This window comes from Protopterus annectens, chromosome 7.part0 (genome assembly GCF_019279795.1).
Source record: "Protopterus annectens isolate FY-2018-M chromosome 7.part0, PAN1.0, whole genome shotgun sequence".
Taxonomy (NCBI): Eukaryota; Metazoa; Chordata; order Ceratodontiformes; family Protopteridae; genus Protopterus; species Protopterus annectens.
The window spans coordinates 649,316,453-649,340,002 of NC_056739.1; the positions used below are offsets into that span (position 1 = coordinate 649,316,453).

At 43.5% G+C, this 23,550-nt stretch overlaps 1 protein-coding gene across 2 annotated transcripts in view; it reads right to left on the reverse strand.

The window, feature by feature from the left end:
• Positions 1-23,550, reverse strand: part of PEAK1 (pseudopodium enriched atypical kinase 1) — a 1,072,364-nt gene that overhangs the window by 659,028 nt on the left and 389,786 nt on the right. The gene's annotated exons all lie outside the window — the stretch shown is intronic.

Consider the following 23,550-nt stretch of genomic DNA (forward strand, 5'->3'; position numbering starts at 1 on the left):
GGGGGGGTATGGGAATCTGGGTTTTTTGAAGCAGCTAGGAAAGCTTCCAAGAAGGCAGAGTGCACTGGAGGTACAGACTGGTTAGGAGACTCCATTTGTAAAAGGTCATACCACCTCTTAGGTCTCAGTGCCCTGGCTGCTGTGCCACTTGAAAAAGTCTTTCATCTGAGCAACAGTTTCCCCGAAAGTAATGTCTTCCACTGGGGACTCTGTGCCATTGGACTCCTCCTCTGGGAGGCGACTCCCAGAGGGGAAGCAATTTGTGAAAGTGTAAGTGAGAGATTGATCCCCTGATGAATCCTCTTCAGTTGAGATGTCAGAAACAAGTTTACCCTTAGGGATAGATGAAGAAGAGCCCGGACCCGAGCAAGAGCCTGCCGTAAGGCAAGGAATGTGTTTAGAAGACCTTGAGTGAAGGCCTGCCAGTCAGGAAGCTGGTCAGAGGACGCGGGCATCAGAAAAGGAGAAAGATGCTTGGTCTTTTGCTTCTTCTTTTTGTGAGACTCACGCTGAAGTATCAGAGATGCAGTGGAGTGATGGAGGTCCGGATGCCACTCAACATCTGAGGAAACATCCTTGCGAGCTACAATTTGAGAGACCCCTTGGAAATGATGATCCTAGCCCCACCGGTGACCGATTCAGATGCCTGCGATTCCCTCTGGGACGTGCCAGTGGATTCTTTTACAGCCTCCTCCTGGGTACCCGCCAAAGGAAGATCCAAGGATTCTGGCTAAGACTCTGGGCCTTCACTGGCCTTGAGAGGTACGGCTGGAATAGAGGGCGCAGCAGTCAGTTCAGGCTACAATTTTATGGCTTTTTTGACTGGCGTCTCATCTGAGGAACCCGAAGTCGGATCCATAGCTGTAGTCAGATGTTTGAGTCGCTGGCTCTCTAAGCAAAGAGTTAAAGCTGCTAGGCGACTTCTGAGGGTTTTGCGAATGAATGCCTAACAAATACTACAAGCAGTGTGGTCATGTTCTTGGCCTAAACAAAACAGGCAGAGCTCAGGCGAATCCTTATGTGGAATCTGCCTTTCTCACCTACACTTGCCTTTTCTACCTGACATGAAACCCCAAAGCAGCAGCAAAAGGATAATCAAAAATCTCTATGGGTGCTTATCTGAAGTCAGACAAGATGAGATCACTTTTCCAAAGGAGCGACGACCAGAGCTGGTAGTCACACAGGTAGCAGAAATGTTCTGAGGTTGGTGTGTGCTGACGTCCATTTTGTACTCGACATCAGTTTACGGCTGACGTCCACAGGGACAGAAGCAGGACGTCACAGACACCCTTGCAGTAGCATCTATCTTTTGTAAAATGGCCGGACGTACGCAAGTCAACCAGAGGCAGACTCTCTTGTGTTATGGATACAGCAGCATATGAATAGAAGGACATCAAATGTTACTTCTCCCTTTTTCACAAATAAAAATGACTGTGAGGTACATTTTTTCAATCTCATTTATTAAAGTCTACAGATTTTATACTGTGTATTCTATAATATTCTTAGCAGTGCCAGTGGTGCAACAGGGAGCACATTGTATTCTCACACCAGAGAGATGGACTGCTGGTACTGCAAACTGCAGCATATGGGAGGGGGGGGTGCACTCTACAGTGTGTCATTCGTCAGATGGGACATTGAAACAGAAGCTCCATCTGCTTGAGTAGGTGGTAGCTCAGGTATATGTAAAGATCCCACAGCTCCTACTGAAAAGAGTAGGGAAGTTTCCCAATGCCCAGGCCAAATTTCCCTAGTATAAAACCACATCAGGTCTCCCTGAAAATAGGCCAGTAACCTAGTGGGACTAAGTACCTAGTCAACAAAACGATAAACGAAAAAAAATACTCATTCCCAGTATTTTAAATGTGTGTACGAGTAGCATCCCACAGTAATACTAGAACTGTGAAAATATTACGTATCTAGGTTTTTGGCTAGATGTACCTACTTTTTAAGAGCCTTTCCATCTATTTTCAAATAGCTACAGGTTGTGAGGTATGCTACTGGTTCACATAGTTTACTTTCACCAGGGAGATCCATATGGTAGAAATCTCATTCCCAAGATTCAGCAACAAAATGTTACACAAGAAAATGGACTTCTTTTTAAAGGTATCACAAAGTTTATGTACTATATCTACTGGCAAACCATGAGCAAAGTACAGTGTTCAACCTTGAAAACAGGTAAAAAGATGCAAGTCCTCCACACCTACAATAATAACGGCTCACTTGTATGATTAACTTAAAATATTGGAAACACCACCGTTCGTTCAATAACAACATACTCAATTTATTTCTGCAAACTTTATGCTTTCATAAGTAACAGGTTTTAAGAGACAAAGATCATCAAAGTTTTACACAACATTTTTCTAACTGTGAATTCTAAAGACCTTTCAGAAACGTTTTCATGGGTAAGAATGAATGTGGATGCTACCAGCTGATAAGCTACCCATGTACAGCCTGAAAGTTCCAAACACTTTACTTTCATGTGAAGGGAACAGTTTACTAAAATGCCAGTGAAATTCCTCCTCTCCATGTAAAAATTAAAAAAAGTCCCAAGATGCTTTTGTTTAAGCCTAGGACCTATAACAGGACACTTCAGATGCAGCAAAATGGAGTTTAAAAGAACCCTGGCTTATTAATGTCTTATCCAAAGAAGATCACGATCCTTTGGCTGCACTTAGATGCTTTATGCAGACAAATATCTCTGAGAAAGTAAAGATCACTATGCAACTACTTCTAAGAAAAAGACACAATTAAAACATTTCTGAAAAGGGTATACAAATGTATCAGTTATTTATTTTTTTGCAACTACATGCATGCACGTTATTTACAACCAAGTCTAAGCATGGAATTCTCATAATTTTAAATGCATTTTAAAATGGGAGTACAGAAACGTTGACGTCTCCATACAATTGCTAATCTCAGCAAAACAAGCCCCTAGTCAAAACATTTGTTAGACTTGGGAACTAAACATGTTCAGGGGTGCCACAAGTTAAAGGCCTGCAAGGACAAGACACATAATGCAAATAACTCAAATTCCAGCAGCATAAACCCACTGCATAAAGCAACCGCTGAAAGAAAGAACCAAAAACAAGCAATATGATTTTAGACTTTGCTAATCTTTCATGATGGGTGAATGTGTGTGTGCATGCAGAACACTATTTTCCTCTGTATGTAACACTGAGGGACATGCAATCATATCCATGAAGAAATAAGTATATATTGCAGCAGAGATACAAATTATTTATTTTACCATTTGTTTACCTTGTTATTAAAGAATGCTGTAACTATCAAGAGGACAACTATACTAAACACAGTATGTTATGCAAGACATGCCATTTCCAGTGTACTTAAGGTCAGATAAATCATGATAAAGATTATATTTTCTCTGATTAAAAATAGATTACACAAAACTGAAACATAAAAGTGTATAATAAATTAACTACATATCACATACCTGCATCATGAATTAACCTAGATGGGTTCCTGCTGGATCTTTGGAACAAAATAAAAATTGCAGTATGGAAAAAAATTATGTTACGGTTGTAGTTAGTGCCTTGGAGTATTTTATTTACTTTCGAGGTACAGCTGCCTCTACACTACGTGGTCAAAGTCCCCTGAAAAAATATGCTTTAATTGGTTTATAGTGACTTCGGAGAGTCACTGTATATTTCTGACAGATGTAATGTATTTTTGTACTACCTGATACACCAATGGGTCCTCCACATCTGACATGGAACCCGATTAGACATATTTTTGCAGCTGTGGTAAAAAAAAAAAAAAGGGAACTGACCTTTTTGTTAATGCATATCTAATACAGACTACTCCTAACAATGATGAAGGTTCCTATTTCCTGACTAACTTATGCAACAAGCAATGGGGATGGAGAAAAAAAAATAAGTGGTTACTTGTTTGGAGCATAAAACCTCTGGAAAATAGAACACGGTCCTACTGCCAGAAATCATCAAGCAAATTGAGGGGACATAATCTATGTGGCACTCTTAAAGACCAACAATGTCTAAGAAGGCGGAAGGGCAACTCTAAGCTGTCAAACGCCTGCCTTTTAGGTATCCACACACTAATGGATAACCACAGCTTACCACCAAAGAACCACTCCAAGCTTGCACTACTTAGATAACTGGTTCTCAGTTAAACACAGGTAAACCCTATCAATTATGATTTGGGCTACAGAAGACTGTTTATACAGACCTGTCACCTGAAGAAAGGTATACTTAAGTATATCAGTAGGAAATGGATACAATACAGCAAAGAGGGAAGACTCGAACTATTGCCAAATATGAAAAGGCAAAGCAACAGTTAGCACAGGGACCATTTAATATATAAAGTATAGGATTAAAAAGAATTACAGGAAGTCTAAATTAAAAACAGGAACTGTACTGCAGTTGAATACAACTTCCATCAAGACGAAAAAATATCTTGGCACCAACTCTGTTCTACTTCTTTCTTCAGCATTCCCTTTTTACATCTTTGTTGTTGTTGTTGTAATGATACAATGTTAAATATCATAACTGAGAAGGCACGTGCTGATACAGCCCTGGTCTCAACATGGTGGAAAATAATCAGGGCTCCAAACAAAAATAAATGCATACATCAACAACCTGGCACGTAAACAGAAGGACAGTAAGCTAGCAATTAAACAAAAAATAAATGCCAAATACTGCAAATTCTTTTTAAGTGAAACTTCCACACATGCACATTAGAAATCTGAAGAAAAAGTCAAACAAAAGGCAGGGAGGGAGCCATAGTACAATTTAGCACTGTATATTAAAAGTCGTATTACTATTCTACTTTCAGACACACCCTTTAAAGAAAAGGGTCAGTAAATACAAACTCACCCACTGTATACACTCACACAGTTGCCCATTAAGTACAATATTCCAAGCACATTCTTGAGTCTAAGGAGCATGTTTTGAACTTCTACAAGCTGCTAATCCCATGGCGCAACAGTAAAAACTGACAATGAAAGTCAAAAACTGGTATCACCTATCCTGACGTTTACCTAAGAGGCTTGGTCTGGATCAATGCCAATAAGTTTCTGCAATCTTCTAAGGCTGACTTAAATACTTTCAATGTTCAGCAACCGAACCATTACTTAGATCTCTAGCTGATTTAAGGATAAAGGAACATAATTTTTGTCAATATACTTTTTCATTCACTAAAATTTTTTTTTTTTTTTTTTTTGGAAAACAGCACAATAAAGCTCAGAAATATTAAATGCAAAGCACTGCCAAGAGGTTAAAAATAACACCAACTCTTTCAAATGAAGGCAGAATTATTTTTATACACCACTCAAACAGCAATTATGATTTACATATTCTAATTTTCTCTGGGTCTAAATGTTTACTTACTGAAAATCATGAAAATGAACTGAAATAGCCAAGTATCAACAGTATTCTTAAATATTGTGTTTGACATCCTCATTTTCTCTGCTTTAACTGAACACTTTCATACAGCACAGTTTTCTTGAGATGGCATACTCTTACTACACTACTTAAACTAAAGGCAAAATTGTCCACACACAGACTGGTCAGTGAATATATCCCTTACTTCCAACAGAGTATACACACCAATTTACTAGCCTGCTGACCTAGAAACATCACAAAAACAAACACACTAGCGGTCATTCACCAGACACAAGAAAACAATAGTTAAGCTGCTAAATCTATTCCTACAGACAAAATAGAACATACTAGAAAAGCCCTCATAACTGGTGTCTATGATTAGAAACAGACTCTGCACTCACAAAACTGGATAAAGAGAGAGAATCAGAGTGCCCTGCTTCCCTAGAACTAACATTAGAGATGTCAATGAGGCCACTAAGAGTATCCAGGGTTCCTGAAGTGAGTCCTTCTTAGAGTCATGCATGTCAGAATCAACACCACCAAATATCTCTCTCTCTTGGTGATGCACAGATATAGCAAAACCTGTGTATGCCCTTACCTCAGGCTAGTAAATCCTTGGCAGTTAGAAAAACCCTTTCTCCACTAAAAACAACACAAATGCATGGAAAGGATTACTAGCTTCAGCTATGAACTTGAACCATGGTGTTGACCAAAGGGGGTTCAGTGTTTCTTTGCTTGGAAATAAATGTGCACTGTTAAGATCTGAGATATGCTACACCCCTCTCCCACCTTAAAAGGGGTTAGGACTGCTAAATAGACTTTTCTTCTCTGTTAGAGTATGTATTTTAGGCAGGGTCAATCTAACAGACATTCCAAGTGAAAATCTGCAGGTAATAAGGTGAAGGAACTCCTCAGTGCCAGCAGCCTACAAAAACTAAGGTGCCTAAAGCTTTGCTTTGCCTTTAGGGGAACTGTGTGGTATGTGCCATTACTGAGGCATGATTCAAAGACCCATGCTGCATTCCACAACTACATTACTACTATGGGCCGACTGAGGGCTACCCCTGGCAGGATAACATGTGTGATGACTGCAACAGTGAAACACGAAGAGCATCTACATTACTACCTCTACTACTAGTATCACCATTTACTACAGTCCACTGACCAAGGAATTGCAGGGATGTAGAACAGATGTGGACATTAAATACTCTACACCCAGGATGCAACTGTGCCACAAACATCACAAAGTACAATTCTGTAACATATTATTATACTCCCCTGCCCCACATTTCACTTCAATGGTAAACTTTGTAACCCTCCCTGTAACAGAATATACCTCCATGCTTGGTGACCTAAACTACAGTAAATAAAAAATGTACACACCCCTGTTAAAATGCCAGGTTTCTGTGACATAAAAAAATGAGACCACAATAAATCATTTCAAAACTTTTCACACCTTTAATGTGACCTATAACCTGTACAATTTAATTGAAAAACAAATCTGTTAGGGGAAAAAAATATAAAAAAATAAAAAATGTACAATACGCTGGTTGCATAAGTGTGCAGACCCTTAAACTAATACTTTGTTGAAGCACCTTTTGGTTTAATTACAACATTCAGTCTTCTTGGCGGTAGGAGTCCATCAGCATGGCACATCTTGACTTGGCAATATTTGTCCACTCTTCCTTCCAAAAGTGCTCCAAATCTGTTAGATTGTAAGGGCATCTCTTGTGCACAACCTTCTTCAAGTCACCCCACAGATTTTCTATGGGATTTAGGTCTGGGCGCTGGATGGGACATTCCAAAACTTTAATTTTCTTTTGCTGAAGCCATTCTTTTGTTGATATGGATGTATGCTTGGGGTCATTGTGTTGAAAGGTGAAATTCCTCTTCATCTTTCTAGCAGACGCCTGAAGGTTTTGGGCCAAAAGTGACTGGTATTTGGAACTGTTCATAATTTCCCTCCACCTTGACTAAAGCCCCAGTTCCAGCTGAAGAAAAGCAGCCCCAAAGCATATTTGCCACCACCATGCTTCACCGTGGGGATGGTGCTCTTTTGGTGATGCAAAGTGTTGTTTTTGCACCAAACGTACCTTTTGGAATTGTGGCCAAAAGGTTCAACCTTGGTCTCATCAGACCATAATGCATTTTCCCACATGCTTTTGGGAGACTTGATGTATTGTTTTGCAAATTTTAGCAGGGCCTGGATGTTTTTGTGTGTAAGAAAAGGCTTTGGTCTTGCAACCCTACCCCATTTTCCATACATATGGAGAATACGTGAGACTGTTGTCACATGTAGTACACAACCAGTACTTGCCAGAAATTCCTGCAGCTCCTTCAGTGTTGCTGTAGGTCTCTTGGCAGCCTCCCAGACCAGTTTTCATCTCGTCTTTTCATCAATTTTGAAGGTACTTCCAGTTGTTTGCAATGTCACTGTTGTCCCACATTTTCTCCACTTTTTGATGACGTCCTCGTTGTGTTCCATGGTATATCCAATGCTGTGGAAATTTTCTAGTACCCTTCTCCTGAATTATACCTTTCAACAATGAGATCCCTTTGATGCTTTATAAGCTCTCTGCTAACCATGGCTTTTGCTGTAGCAGGCAACTGAATAAATGTCAAGAAAATCCTACAAGGACAGCTGAACTTTATTTAGGGTTAGTCAGAGTCTCTTTAATTGATGGCAGGTGTGTACCCAAGAAGACTGAATGTTGTAATTAAATCAAAAGACTGAATGTTGTAATTAAATCAAAAGAAGCTTCAACGAAAATAGAAGTTATGTTCTTACCATAACGTTCCATGTTAGTTGTCTTCTTCTCGCCTTCTTCTTGCTGGATGGGTTCGGAGCCGACCTCGGCTCCGACTCGGCCACTCTAAAAGCTCGAGAGTTGGTTCCACCGGCTCAAGGCTCCCCTTATATCCCACAATGCTAGGCGAGAGTTACCTCAGATCTCGTTTGTAAGCTAACCCAGCTTATATCAATAACAGTATAACTGTAAACAGAATCCACCTCTAACAGCAGGAAGAAAAGGGGTGACCTACATCCTGAAACAAGAAATATGCATAATAGCATATGACTAAGAAAGAGGTGGTAGAAAGAGAGGTCACGATCACAACTCCTCTAGGTCTGTCCAGGCCAGGGGAAGGAGGGTGGGACGAAGAAGAAGGCGAGAAGAAGACAACTAACATGGAACGTTATGGTAAGAACATAACTTCTATATGTTAAGTTGTCTATCTCGCCTTCATTCTTGCTGGATGGGACCGTCCCTAGCACCTTGTCCCGGGTGGCCTAACGGAACAGACTCCTGAGAACAGTGGAACCAAAGTTAGCTCTATGCCTAGAAGCTAAATCCAACTTATAATGAGAAATAAAAGTGTGAGGAGTAGCCCAAGTAGCCGCTGCACAAATGGTGTCAATAGGCAGTCTGTCTTGGAAGGCTAGAGAAGTAGCCAAAGCTCTGGTGGAATGGGCTTTAGGTTTATTAGGCAGTTTTTGGTGTCTAATCTCATAAACAAGGGTAATCAGAGATGTTAGCCATCTGGATAATGATACCTTTGAAACTGGAAGTCCCTTTCTGCTTTCCGCATAGGAGACAAACAGCTGATCAGATTTTCTGAATTGTTTCGTCCTGTCCAAGTAGTACCTTAATTGACGATGAACATCCAGGCAGTGTAATTTTGTTCAGACCTATTTGAATACTCTGGGAAAAGGACAGGAGGTCAATGCATTGGTTTAGATTTGATGTTGAAACCACCTTAGGCAAAAAGGACGGGTTAGTTCGTAAGGAAACTCTGTCCTTATGGAACAAGAGATAAGGAGAACGACAACTGAGTGCTTGAAGTTCTGAAATTCTTCTAGCTGATGTGATAGCCACCAGAAAGAGAGTTTTCCATGATAATAATTTCAAGGAACATGAAGCTGCAGGTTCGAAAGGGGAAAGAATCAAAGAAGCAAGAACTAAATTTAGGTCCCAAGGAGAAGGAGGATTTCTTATAGGAGGTCTGAGAAGAAAAACTCCTTTCAAAAAGGCTTTGCAAAGTTTGTGGGACATTAGGGCAGATTCAGAAATGCCCACATGAAAATTAGAAATAGCTGGCAATTGAACCTTAAGAGTAGATGGAGATGAACCTGCATGGAAGAGTTCAGCTAGAAAATCAAGGACTAGTTGGATGGAAGCGTGAAAGGATCTATGTCCTTTCCTTGTGCCCAGTATGAGAAACGTTTCCACTTACTCAAATAAATCTTCGAGTGGAAGATTTATGGGAAGCTATCAATATATCTCTAACCGAGTGAGATAATTGAGGAAGCCTGGCTACGGTTGGAACTGGAGGAACCAAGCAGTGAGGTTCAGAGAGGGGAGGGAGCGATGAAACTGACCCGATTGGTGGATCAAAAGATCTGGAACTAGGTCCAGACTCCACGGTCGCTCCAAGAGAAAACGATGTAGAAAGGGGAACCACACTTGTCGAGGCCAGTAAGGAGCAATGAGGATCAATGAGGCCTTCTGAGCGATAGCTTTCTGTATTACTTGAGAGATCAGAGGGAAAGGAGGAAATGCATACAGAAGTCCCCTGGGCCAAACTTGGACTAGAGCGTCCCTGCTGGGTTGGCCTGGTAAAGGGAATAGAGTGAAGTATTCTCTGCACTTGCTGTTTTGGGGAGTAGCAAAAAGATCGCAGCAAGGCTGACCCCACTTGAGAAATATCTCTCTCACTACAGAGTCTTTCAGAGACCACTCGTGAGGCATGAGTATAGCTCTGCTCAACTTGTCCGCAATGTGATTGGACTTCCCGGGGATGTGCGTTGCTATCAGAAAACGCTGAGAAGAAATCGCCCATTGCCACAGTCTGAGTGCTTCTCGACACAGGGGTATGACCTGGTTCCGCCTTGTTTGTTGATGTACCACACTACAGACATATTGTCTGTCTGGATTGCAATCGCTCCCAAGGGAAGAGAGTCTTGAAGGGCTTGCAACGCTAAAAGCACTGCTCTCATCTCCAGAACATTTATGTGCAAGTGGCATTCGCTTGGTTGCCATGTGCCCTGGACTGTCCTGCCCTGATAATGCCCCCACCCGATCAGGGAGGCATCCGCTGTCAGAGTAGCAACCGGAGGAGGTGGAACAAATGGTCTTCCCGACAGGAGCTGGGGAAGACATCCACCACATGAGATGCTTTTTGCACGCTGCGTGATCATAATGGTGTGAGACATTGGAAGTTCCTGGTATGACCATTGAGAAAAAGCATCCACTGAAGGATCCGCATGTGGTATCTGGCCAATGGGAGGAGAGGTATGGCTGCCATGATTCCCAACACCTTTAGAACTAACCTGGCTTTGGCTCTGTTGTTGTTGAGAAGAAGTGACACCAATTTGTGAATGTCTGATATCCTTTGGTTCGTTAGCGTTGCAGACATGTTTATAGTATCTAAATTTGCCTATGTAGGTAATAGTATGACAAGGCGACAAAACAGACTTTTCGCAATTTATTGAAATACCCAGTTTTTGACAAACGCGAAAAGTATAATCTCTGGCCATCAAAAGGAGATGCTTGGTGGGAGCTGTGAGAAGCCAGTCGTCCAAATATGGAAACACCTGGAATCCTTGTCGTCTCAGGTGAGAAGCTACCACTGCCATGCATTTGGTAAACACCCGGGGGGCAGTGGTGAGACCAAAGGGCAGGGCCCTGAACTGAAAATGACTGGTTCCCAGCCTGAAGCGGAGGAATCTTCTGGAGCGACTGTTCATTTTTATGTGATAGTACGCATCCCGAAGGTCTATAGAGCACATCCAGTTTCCTTTGCCCAAAAGGGGAAGAATGGATTGCAGTGTGACCATCCGAAATCTTGTTTTCTTGACTGATTTGTTCAAGACACTGAGATCCAAAATCGGTCTCCAGTCCCCTGTTTTCTTTGGAACTAAAAAGAACCTTGAGTAGATTCCGGATCCTTGTTGGTCTGCTGGCACTAACTGAATTGCTCTTTTGTAAGCAGTTTTGAAATTTCCAAAGCTGCTATATCCCTTTGAGCGGTGGAACATCTGGAAGGGATTTTTTTGACTGATTTGGAAAACGAAGAAAGGGGATAGAATAGCCTTCGGAAATGATGGACTGTACCCATTTGTCTTGAGTCAGGGTTAGCCAGGCTTCTGGGTACAGTGACAATCTTCCCCGACTGCCTCGAAGATGGGCAGTCGGGCAACACCTCAGGGATGCTGAAAGGGCTTGTCAGGAAAAGCTTCCCGATTGCCCTGGTTCTGCGGACCCCCCCTGCCCCTAGGGCGACATCTACCATTGTTATTCCCACCTCTGCTTTTGGTAGGAAAACGACTCTGCGCCAGGCGAAGTCCCTTGAGATTGTTTACGGAACCACATCTTCCCACCCTTCTGGCCTTTGGGGTAAGGCCTAGAAGGAGTAGAAAAACGGACTCCGACGGCAGAAAAGGTCTTGCCATCAGTCTCGCACCTAGTCAGGGTTTCTTTCACTTGAGGACCAAAGAGAGATGATCCATCAAAAGGGGAGTTCGTGAAAGACGCCTTGAAAGGTTCCGCAAAGTTGCATAGCCGCATCCAGGCGTGCCTACGTAAGGCTACCCCTGTCCCGCGGCTCTGCTCGCTCCATCGGCCGCATAAGAGAGGAGGCATGGAGGAGTTGGATATGGAATTAAGGGTAGCCAGCTGCGTGTTCATTTTCTCTTGAAACCCGCAGCTGTAGGGTTCTTAACATTTCACTCGCTTCCTTGATCAAGTCCCTTTGAAGACGAAAGTGAAATGGCGCAGGTAATTCAGCTAACGCATGGTAAATGTCGCTGAGGAGAACATCCGCTTGCACCTATCCATGGACCTAGATTCCTTGTTAGGTGGATGGACAGGCACTGAAGGATCAGCCAGTTCCTTCTTTGTGGCGGCAGCTACCACCATAGCATCCACAGAAACTCCTTTGATAAAAATTGCTTGTCTGATGGAGCTGTGATGAATTTGGAGGGACTCCTGGGAGTGGGGTCCACTGAATCAGGAGCCGCCCATGCCTTCTTAGCAACCACCTGCATGAGGGGGTCGAAGGGGGGGGGGACACCCAAGAGGTTGGAGGACGAGAGCCAAACGGGTCAAGATACACAGATTCGTCCTCCAAGGGTTGAGGGCTGGCCAATTTCCCTCTGTTTCAGGATCTCCAGAATGTCTGCAAATGAGACATCTTCAGTAGGGGAACGGGGGGAACCCTCAGAATCATCCAGATCTGTGTCCGACGTGATAGACCCAGGTGAGTCAATGTGCTTCCTCTTGCACTTCCTCTTCCGAGGAGGCTCTTCTGCCAAATCAGGAGAGGCCTCGGAAGAGGATGAAATCCCAAAGGGGCTCCTGAGGAGCTGGCTCTCTGCGGTCCGGGATGAGGGAGTGAGTCGACTTACCCTGAGGCAGCATAGAAGGAGGGGCTGACGGAGCCGACTGTGGAGTAGAGCCAGGCTCTATCACACTCCGCATGACCTCGAATGCACCCCAGTCAGGCAGAGGCAGAGGTCCCCGCCCGAGGAGCTAAGGACCCCTCGGCACCGACAGTGATGGCTCCGAGGTCGATGTCGGAGCCGAACTCACCAGCGCCAAGCACCGAGAGGGAGAGGGGGTCGGACAAGGGTCCGATGCCACTCACCCTCGAGCCGACGAGGGAGGTCCGGCGCCGAGATTCCTCCAAGGAAGAAAACGGAGCCGACGACGGAGCCGAAGACAATTGTCTCGGCCCGGCGACCACAGTCTCGGTTCCGACATGACCCGGCTCCAAACTCAAGAGAGTCGAAGGAGGAAAGAGTTGATGGACCGGGGCAGGCACCGACTGATGAGTCGGGCTCTGAAGCATCTGGGCTAGTGCCTCGGACTTAAGTAGTCGACTCACCACCCTCTGAAGGTCATGATCGGAAAGCCTCGATGACCTAGAGGAATGAGACCTTTGGCCCGCTCAGACAGCAGGGGAGATCCTGGAGCCGAATGAACGGAGCCAAGAGAAGGTGACCTAGACCTCTTTCTGGTTGTCGGCTCAAGATCTTGCCGGAGCCGACACGGTACTCGATAACCTCGGCCCGCCGGAGCCGAGGAAGCCACAGAAACTGTGGACGGACTCTCATCGGCTCCAGCCGGAGCCGATAAAGGCAAAGGTTGAACAACCTGAGGTCTCGGCTCAGAAGCCGGAGCCAAGACCTCGATGCCTTAGAGGGCTTCCCTGTTGAAACTGACAGGGAATCCTCTGGCTTCAACAAGCCCCTCAGAATCAACTTGTTTTTTCTCTCCTGCAGGACCCTGGGGCTGAAGCCATGGCACACAGCACAGGAGTCCTGCAGGTGCAAAGGCCCCAGACAATAGACACAAGAAGTGTGAGCGTCTGTCAGAGACATTTTCTGACAGCACGCATCACACTTCTTGAATCCAGAGACCTTTGCTTCTTTTGACATTTCCCTAACTGACAGGTGTACACTAACACACACCCAAACACACAGTCATACCCTGTCAGTAAAAATTAGTAATACTAAAAACAATAACAATTTTAGTAAAAATACTAATAATTAAGTACAAAATTAAAGTAAACTACACAAACACTCCCTAGGGAAGGGAAGGCCAAAGGCCCAAGGGAAGAACCAACGGTTCTTTTAGTAAGAAAAACGGGAAAATTTAGGGTCGGGGATAAGGATCTATGTTCTACACTAATTTAGGAAGAATTAAAGTTAAAAGGGGAAAAAAAGAGTAACTTTTTGAAGAAAAAGCTAACACTCACCAGGAACCGGTAGAAGCAACCAACCTCGAAGCTGTAGCGGCAAACGAGATCTGTGGTAACTCTCGCCTAGCATTGTGGGATATAAGGGGAGCCTCGAGCCGGTGGAACCAACTCTGGAGCTTTTAGAGTGGCCGAGTCGGAGCCGAGGTCGGCTCCGAACCCATCCAGCAAGAATGAAGGCGAGATAGACAACTTAACATTATTAGTTTAAGGGTATGCACTCTTATGCAACCAACGTATTGTACGTTTTTTATTTTTTATATTTTTCCCCTAACAAATCTGTTTTTCAATTGAATTGTACAGGTTTACAGGCCACATTAAAGGTGAGAAAAGTTTTGATACAATTTATTGTGGTCTTATTTTTTACATGACAAAAAACAGGCATTTTAACAGGGCTATGTATACTTTTTATATCCACTGTAGACCTCTACTGACTGACAGAATTATGCCTCGGCTAATAATCTGGCAAAATAAGTACTGCACTACTTTAACAATTTGAAGCAAACTGTAAAAATGCCGGGTCTATATCAGAATCGCGAACATTCACAATGTGGAATCTGACATTGTCGACACGTAAACAGTGAAACCGCAGAACATCCAAGAGGTAAACGGAAATCTCCGTAAGGGGAGATTTCCGTTTACTTCAATGTAGTGCGGTCCCGGAGTTGGAATATTTAAGTAGCGAGGGGTGCAGGGGTGCAAGCCCCCCTGCTTAAAGCAAGTACTATTTTTTGACTGTTTGTTATGTTTATATTGCTGCAAAAGCAAAACCTCTACAACCAGCTCAATGACAGGATTATTCACCTTTATAGTGGATCCAAGATGGCAAATTGGAATAAAGAAGCTTCTCCGGCACTAGAGCTCCTTCCCTCTTCCATGATTTAATGCATCCCCCCTCCCCAGTTTCTCAGATAGAGTTTACCATCCATTGGATACCAAGGTACTGATGAAGGCCTGGAGAAAGGCTTTGGGCTTGAATCTACCAGGTCTATCCAGGAAGAATGGTGCCAAGCTGGTTCCGGGGATGGTGAGTAGGATATAAATATGGATGGAGAGAGGCAAAAAGAAAAGTACAGTTGTGTACACTTACCATAAATGTAGATGTTTGAGTGTATTCACTGTTGCAGTCATTACATTTGAGTTATCTGCTTGCAGTAGCCCTCAGTCGGCCTGACTAAGAAAGTCTTGGGTCCTGCGTCGGTTGCTGCCCCTTCTTCCATGATGTCAGGTCGTCAGGGTATAAAACATGCAGCCGATGCCATTACATCAGTTTTTCTTGCCCCAGATGTCATGTGCCCCCCTAATGGGAAGCAATCAAATCTATAAATACAAGGATATACCTCCAACAAAAAAACAAATACACCAAAAAGCTTTTAGAGCAGAGATATAGCCAAAAGAAGAAAGGGGGCTGGAGGGAGGGTAACCAGGACTGCAACAGTGAATACACTCGAACACCTACATTTACAGCAGGTGTACACAACTGTACTATGTTCTTCGTGTTTTACTGTTTCAGTCATTACATTTGGAGATTCCCAAAGCTAAGGTTGGGAGGAGGAATTTTAACAGAATTAGGACCAGCTATAAGGCCCTGCAAGACTGCAGTGGCAAAACCAGCTCTGGCTTTAGAGAAAACTGGCAAATGATAATGCTTGGTGAAAGTATGTACAGAACTCCAGGTAGCAGCTTCTAGGATGTCCCTAGTAGAGACGCCCCTGAGAAAGGCTGTAGAGGGAGATGCAGCCCTGGTTGAATGGGGTCTGATGCCCTGTGGGATAGGTTTTCCCTGGTGCTTATAGCAGAAATGAATGCAATAGCCTATCCATTTGTATGTACAGAACTCCAGGTAGCAGCTTCTAGGATGCCCCTAGTAGGGACGCCCCTTTGAAAGGCTGTATAGGTAGATGCAGCCCTGGTTGAATGGGGTCTGATGCCCTGTGGGATAGGTTTTCCATGGTGCTTATAGCAGAAATGAATGCAGTGGCCTATCCATTTAGAAAGGGTTTGTTTTGAAATAGCTTTCCCCTCTGTCCCTGTAGCAAATGCCACCAACAGTTGTTCAGATTTTTTTTGAGGTTTAGTCCTGTCCAAGTAGAATCTAAGCTGTCTGTGCACATAAAAAGAGTGCAGTATTCATTCCCCTTTGCTCTGTGGGTTAGGAAAGAAGGTAGACAAATGAATGCACTGATTAAGAGGCACATTGGATACCACCATGGGCATGAAGGAGGGACTGGTTCTGAGGGACACCTTGTCCGCATGAAAGATGATGAAAGGTTCCACTGCCATAAGGGCCTGTAATTCATATACCCTTCTTGCAGAAGTGATTGCTAAAAGGAAAGCTGTTTTCCAGGAAAGAAATTTTAAATCTGCAGTAGCAGCTGGCTCGAAAGGAGGAAGAGTGAGTTTCTCCAAGACAAAGTTAGGATCCCAGGCTGGAGTTGAAGATCTCCTGGGTGGCCTTAAATTTTTGGCCCCTCTGAGGAACTGCTTGAGCAGTGGGTGAGATAAGAATGGAGGGTCTGTGCTATAATGAACGGAAATGGCTGAGGCATGAATTTTGATGGAGGAAAAAGACAGGCCCTTATGAAGCATCTCAGTCAAGTATTGTAGAATCGGAGGTCAATTGGGCACTGCTGCATTCATATCTTGAGACTGGTACCAGGCACAGAATCTTTTACATTTTGCAGCATAAGATTTTCTAGTACTAGGCCTCCTTGCCTCTAAAATGATATCTGTCACTAATTTACTGAGGAGAGATTAGGTAATTAGCCAGGCTGCTAGGTTCAGGGTTTGCAGCTGAGGGTGCAGAATCTGTTTTTCCTGCTGAGACAACAGGGAAGGAGTCTGAGGCAGGTGCCATGGAGCCAAGCATGACACACTGCGCAAGCATGGGTACCAGTGTTGGCGAGGCCAGTCTGGTGCAATTAAAATCGTCTTTGGCTTGCCCTGTTTGATCTTTAGTAGTACCTTGGAGAGCAGAGGCAGAGGAGGAAAGGCATAAACTGATAAGTTTTTCCAACTGAAGAATAGAGCATCCACTTTCCAAACTAGCTTGTGGGGAATCCTTCTGCAAAATGTGTCCAGTTGATGGTTCTGGGGGGAGAAACAGGTCTATATCTGGGCTTCCCCATTTGCTTGTCAACATGTTGAAAATCTTTGGTTCCAGTTTCCACTCGTGTGGGTCCATGAGGTTTCTGCTTAGTCCGTCTGCCAGTGTATTTAGTTTTCCTGGCAGGAATTGAGCTTGTAGATTCACTTGGTAGCTCAAGGCTGTGTTCCACAATGCCATGGCTAGTCTGCAGAGGGGGTAAGAATGTGTACCCTCCTGCTTGTTTATGTACCACATGACAGTGGTGTTGTCCGTCTTTACTATTAGTTGTCCTGGAAGAATGTGGTCCTTGAAGGCTGCCAGAGCATTTTGTACAGCTAACATTTCCTTTTGATTTATGTGCAGGTGTATTTGACTTGGGTTCCATTTGCCCTGAATGTACCTCCCTGCAAGGTGAGCCTCCATGCATAGCCTGATGCGTCTGTTAAGATTTGGGCGGCAGGGGGTAATGTGAATGGTAGTCCCCTGTTTTGGTGGAAGGCCTCTGCCCACCAAAGGAACTCTAGGCATACGCAAGGTATGATAGGAATCCTTGCTTCTAGAGCCTGCGAATGTTGACACCATAGGCTTTTGAGATACCATTGCAGTTTCCTCATATGCAGCCTTGCATATGGAATTAGAATAATGCAGGAGGCCATGAACCTCAAGGCTTGCAGTATTTGCCTTGCAGATAGCTGGGTTTTTGGGGCCACTTGTTGGAAGTTGTCAAATGAATCAGTTTCTCCAGCGTGAGGAAAGCCATCTGGAAAGTTGTATTCAAGCTTGCTCCCTGGAATATAATTTGTTGACAGGGCACCAGGTGGGATTTCTTTTCGTTTATGGTGAACTCCAGACAAGTTAGTACCCTCTGAACAAAGGCCAGATGACTCAAAAGAATGTCCTTGCTTTCTGCCTGAATTAGACAATCGTCCAGGTATGGGTATATCTGAATATTTCTTTGCCTGCAAAATGCAATGACTGGAGCTAGGCACTTTGTGAATACCCTGGGCACAGTAGGTAAGCCAAAGGGCAATGCAGAGAACTGACAGTGCATGTAGCCTGCTTTGAAGCGTAGGTATCTTCTGCAAGACTCCATGATAGGGATGTGCAGGTATGCTTCTTTTAAGTCTAGGGTTGCCAACCATGCAACCTTGCCTAGCATAAGAAGCAGCTGGTGAAGAGCCAGCATTTTGAATTTTGAAATCACAAGAAAGGTGTTTAGAATAGAAAGTTCCAGGATAGGACACCATGTATTGCCTTTTCTGTGTAACAGAAAGTCTCAAATAGAAATCTTATCCCTTTTCCTCTTCTGGTACAAACTGAATAGCCCCCATGTTTAAGATAGAGTACTTGATTTTGGGCCTCTGCCCACAGATTTGGGGGTAGATCTGGCCATCCACTTGGTGTTGGTAACGTGTGGAAATGAAATCTGTATCTTTGGGACACTATATTTAAAACCCATTTTTCCTGGGTAATAATGAGTTCCCAGTTTTTGGCCTGCAGACCAATCTTTCCCCCTAAAGGAGCATTCAGTTGGGAAGTGCTTGGAAGTTTTAAAAGCAAATCATTGAGACAGTTTGGGTGCGGAAACCCCCACTGCTTAGTCGTGTGTGTCCCTTGGGACTGAAACCTGGGGTTTCTGCTGTGTCTGGGTTTGGCTTGAGAAGACTTGGAAGGGGCTGGAAAGGACCAATTTTTAGAGGACCAGTGAATACTAAACCTAGGAGGCTGAACTTGTAAGAAATCTTTAAGAGTTTGCATAGATTTAGGTTTATCTTCCATCTGTTTAAGAACTTCCTCAGCCTTGTTGCCAAACAGGCAGTCCTGATTTAAGGGAGCATCCAACAATTTAGCTTTAACATGATCAGGCAAACCTTGCTCCTTAAGCCAAACACGCCTTCTGAGCACAGACCCAGTAACAGCAGCCCTGCAAGAGGCCTCTAATGAATCAAATTCACATTGCAAAGTATGTTTTGTAGCCTGTTCAGCAGAATGCATTAAATCATGTAATTATTTTCAGCACAGTCAGGAAGTAACATCATTTTCTGTTTAAGCAATCCAATAACATGCTGTTGATACTTTAACATATGAAACTGGCAGTTTAAAGCCCTAATGGCCAAGGTTGCAGAAGTGTAAACTTTCTTACCCCATCTATCCAGCAACCTGGAGTCTCTATCAGAGGGGGTAGGATTTTTAGCAGTAGAAGCCTTAATGCCCTTGGGTCCCTGTGAAATAGTCTCTGGATCCGCAATATGATTTTTAAAAAGGGACTTGTGAGAATCAGGAACCCTGTAATATCTGTCAGGTTTTCTGGGAGCAGAGGCTGGAGTAAGAAATCCCTAAGCCTCTTTTTTGAATCAGAAAAATCCTGGCTTTCCCACTGGAAATGCTCCCTTAGAGTATGTAAGGTCTCACCAAAAGAAAAATCCTCTGGAGGGGAAGCAGAGGGAATAGAGTCATCTGCATCAGAATCCTCAAAAGTAGATAAGGGAAAATTCAGATCATCAGAAGAATCAGAAAAATCAGAATCCTGTTCAGAAGATTCACAAACAACTTCAGTCCTAACTCTCTTAGAAGGGGGAGGTTGGCTTCCCCCGATTAGAGTTACAAGATCTTCAGCCATTCTTATCATTTGTTTTTTTAGGCATAGAGGCCTGAGCATGCTGCCTGGACATCAGTTTCTTAGGCATGGTTTGAGATTTTGGCCTAAATAAAGAAGGAGGCGTCGGTTTAACATGCAAGTCCGTAGGCCTGAATACACCCTCAGAAGCCGGTGCCTGCACAGCGGCTCCGGACCCATCCAAGGTAGAGACATCCGTAGGTTTCACAGTTGAAGCATCTCGTGGCATACCAGACTCCGAATGGGTCTCAGTAGAGGCCTGCGAGTCAGAAGTAGAGGGTATCAGAGACTGCGAAAGCACCTGAGTACCAGTGAACTGGCGACTGGCTTAGAAGCGTTGTTGGCAGCTTTGGACTTCAGTGGCCTGTCTCTGTCTTTATCCTTGTGTTTTTCTGGAATCCCGGTTGTCGGATGGCTAACAGACAACATTTCTGGATAATTAAACAGAGAACTGAAATATTTAGAAGCGAAAATATACAGACGACGGATAATGCGCTGATTTAAATAAAGCACAAAACCGACAGCAAGGTACGTCATAGTCAGGGCCTAGGCAAGGAATACAGTACGAATGAAAATCTTTGTGAGTTTTTTGCTTTCCACAAGTAATGCAATTATTAACTTTTACTGACATCGGTAAGGAGCAAGAAAAAGTTTCCCCAACGGGGTACATAGCTTTAGTTGAAGACTTCGGTTCTGAAATTCAAAAAACAGGAGTCAGCCGACCGGAACTTGCAAACTGCTTCTGCTTTGGGCACCACACGGCAAGAGAAAGACTGATGTAATGGTGTCGGCTGCATGTTTTATACCCCTGATGTCATAGAAGAAGGGACAGCAACCGATGCAGGACCCAAGACTTTGTTAATCAGGCCGAATGAGGGCTACTGCAAGCAGATAACCCAAAGAAGACCTATCATTACTTTCATATCTTACAATGTCTCCTCCATCTGTCTCAATGGTTGGAGCAGAAGCCCCAGCTACTTTCTTCATGGGTGGCAACACAGCATAATACCACTAAGGTAGAAACAAAGAAGCAGTCTGAGCACATCCAATGTATGTAACAGACAGTTTCCTTTGTTAACAACAGTTTGGGAAGAAGACTGGTAAATGAATTGCTTGGTCCAAGGCAGCCTCGGTGGCTACTTTAGGAGCAAAGGGGGAGTTTGGTATGAGAGACTCTTTCTACCTTTTTGAAAAATCAGATACAATAGTTTGCTGGGTAAGGAGTGTAAGCTCATATACTTAATTTGCTGAAGTAACGGTCAGTAGAAGTAATGTCTTCCAAGAAGGGGGCTTTAAGGAGGATTTTGAGCCAGATTCGAAGGGTGTTTTTGTGAGAGTCTGAAGTACAAACATAAGGTTCCATAGTGGGGTGGGGTCTTTGAGGGTGGTCTACGAAAAAATGTCGCCCTTCAGAGAGGTATGGGAGTGGAGTGCGAACCCAGTCCTTGATTCACTGCCCAAAGGGAAAACCTTTTCCACTTGATACAAGTTTTCTGATGGACTGCTTCTACAACACACTGAATGTGAATATACTTACCACAACAATAGATGCTCGAATAGATTTCTGTTGCAGTAGCTTAAGCTGTATGAGTTACATCCTGCTAAGGATATGACTGGCCAGAATCCAATCCTTAACCAGCTCAAAGGGAGGTGTACAAAATCAGTGGATAGGACACCAAACCTTCAGATCTTTCCTGCTCCAGGGAAACTGAGGCTGGATCCCTGACTTTTAGGGATACATTAGGACAAAAGAATAAACAAATAAAATATCCACACACTAGCAAAAAAAAAAAAAAAAAAAAAGAGAAGAGAAGAAAGAGGAAGGCAGGGTGGGTATCTCTACTGCAACAGTGATCCATATGAACATCTACTGTTATGATACGTATCTGACTTTTCCATTGCATTTGGCAATTAGGTTGATTATTGCATATAACACCCCTTTTGGTATGTACTTGTCCAAATGCCACAACTTGAATGACCACAATGCTTTCTCACCAAGAAAATCAAGACCCTACATCATAAAGGCTATACTGACTGTCTCAAAGCCCTGTCTTGCTACTTGGTATCTGACAGACTACTGCAGGACAATCTTTGTCTTGCTTACAAGATCCTCAACAGACTCCATCCTTTCAGACCTACTTCAAATTCGGAAGTCCAATGGTGGCATAAACATCCAATGAAGAGATCTTAATCTCTTTTGCAACATAAAAAAGAATATGTTGGAGGGACCGATGTGTATCACAGAGAAAACCATTTCTGTGGAATTTTCTTCCTCTCCACATAAAACAAAGTACATCTATTAAGTCTATTCAAGTGTAACGTGGACGAATGGATGAGAAACTTCTACTTTACCCCTGGTTTAGTGCCCTTGTCTGTTATGGACAGGAGTAATGTAAATGCCTGAGCTTTGAGCTACTCATACTTAAAATACAAGGGCTCTGGGTTTTTCATGCTTATAATTCAAGAGCCTTAAACTTCTTGGGAATGTATGGCTAGGCTTAAAAGGATCAATAGCCTAGAGTTTGTCTTTTTGGCTTTTTCCTGGTAAGGGGTCACCACAGCGGAACTCCAGTCCGCTAATGATTGGGCAGTAGATTTTTACGAAATGCCGAGGTGCCAGCTCGACGCCTAACCTTCAACGAAGGCATGCCCATTTACACATGCTTGTCTTTCGAATGCTACCCAACCGCGGGGAGGACATGCAGACTGAAAACATTTTAGGCATAAAAGAAGGATTTGCTCCCAAAGACATCCTATCCTTAAAGAGAATGAGAAGGTTGACTTATAAGAGCTTCTAACTCAGATACTCATTGCTCTGACTTCTGTAAGATGAGTAACACTTTTCCAAGTTAAGAACTTCAAATCAGTTCAGTCAGGTGGTTGAAACGGAAAAACTAACTATTTCTAGAACAAACCTCAGATCACAAACCAGAAGGAGCCACCTGCTTTCTTGGTGAATAGATATGTAGAATCCCTTTCAAAAATTGCTTGACTTGGGGCTGGGTAGAAAGGGGATCTACAGATAGACAAAGATGGAGCATAAGAAAGTCCAGATGATAACTCAAAAAATGGAAGCATCCAGGTCTTAAAGGGGTCCTGGTTCTTACTTTGGCACCAACTAGAAAAAGTTTCCCACTTACCCAAATATGACTTTCTAGTAGCAGCTTTTCAGTCTCCTTTAACACCTGCTGCACATCCTGAGAAAACGCATTTTAAAAGGTATTAAAACTTTATCTTCAAGGCAGTAAACTGAAGATGTTTCAGAATGGGGTTTGTCAGACAACCCTTGTTTTGTGTTCAAAGGTACGTACCAGACTAGGAGCCCTTCTGGGCCATTTTAAGCCTATCCAATTTCCCTTTCATGCCCAAAATAACCTATTCCATTTAGTCAGACACTGACCTTACCCATCCCATGGCTGACAATTATATACTACCCCTAATGAGAATAACTGGGATCATACCATAAATAATTTGAGGGGACCATGCAATAAAGCATTCAGAAGCTGGCTACTGTTCCATTAGTAGTAAGGGGACAGTCTTAGGGTACATTTTCTGTTTCTTATCCATTGATCCAAGTTGCAGGTGAACATGGACGAACTTTGTTTTAAGTGTTAGTATCCATTCTGTGAGGAAGTTTGTACTAATTGCCCTTGGCCCAATTTGAGAAGGAAGAAAGTACACGTGTGAACACTTACCATAAATGCAGATGTGAGTGTATTCACTGTTGCAGT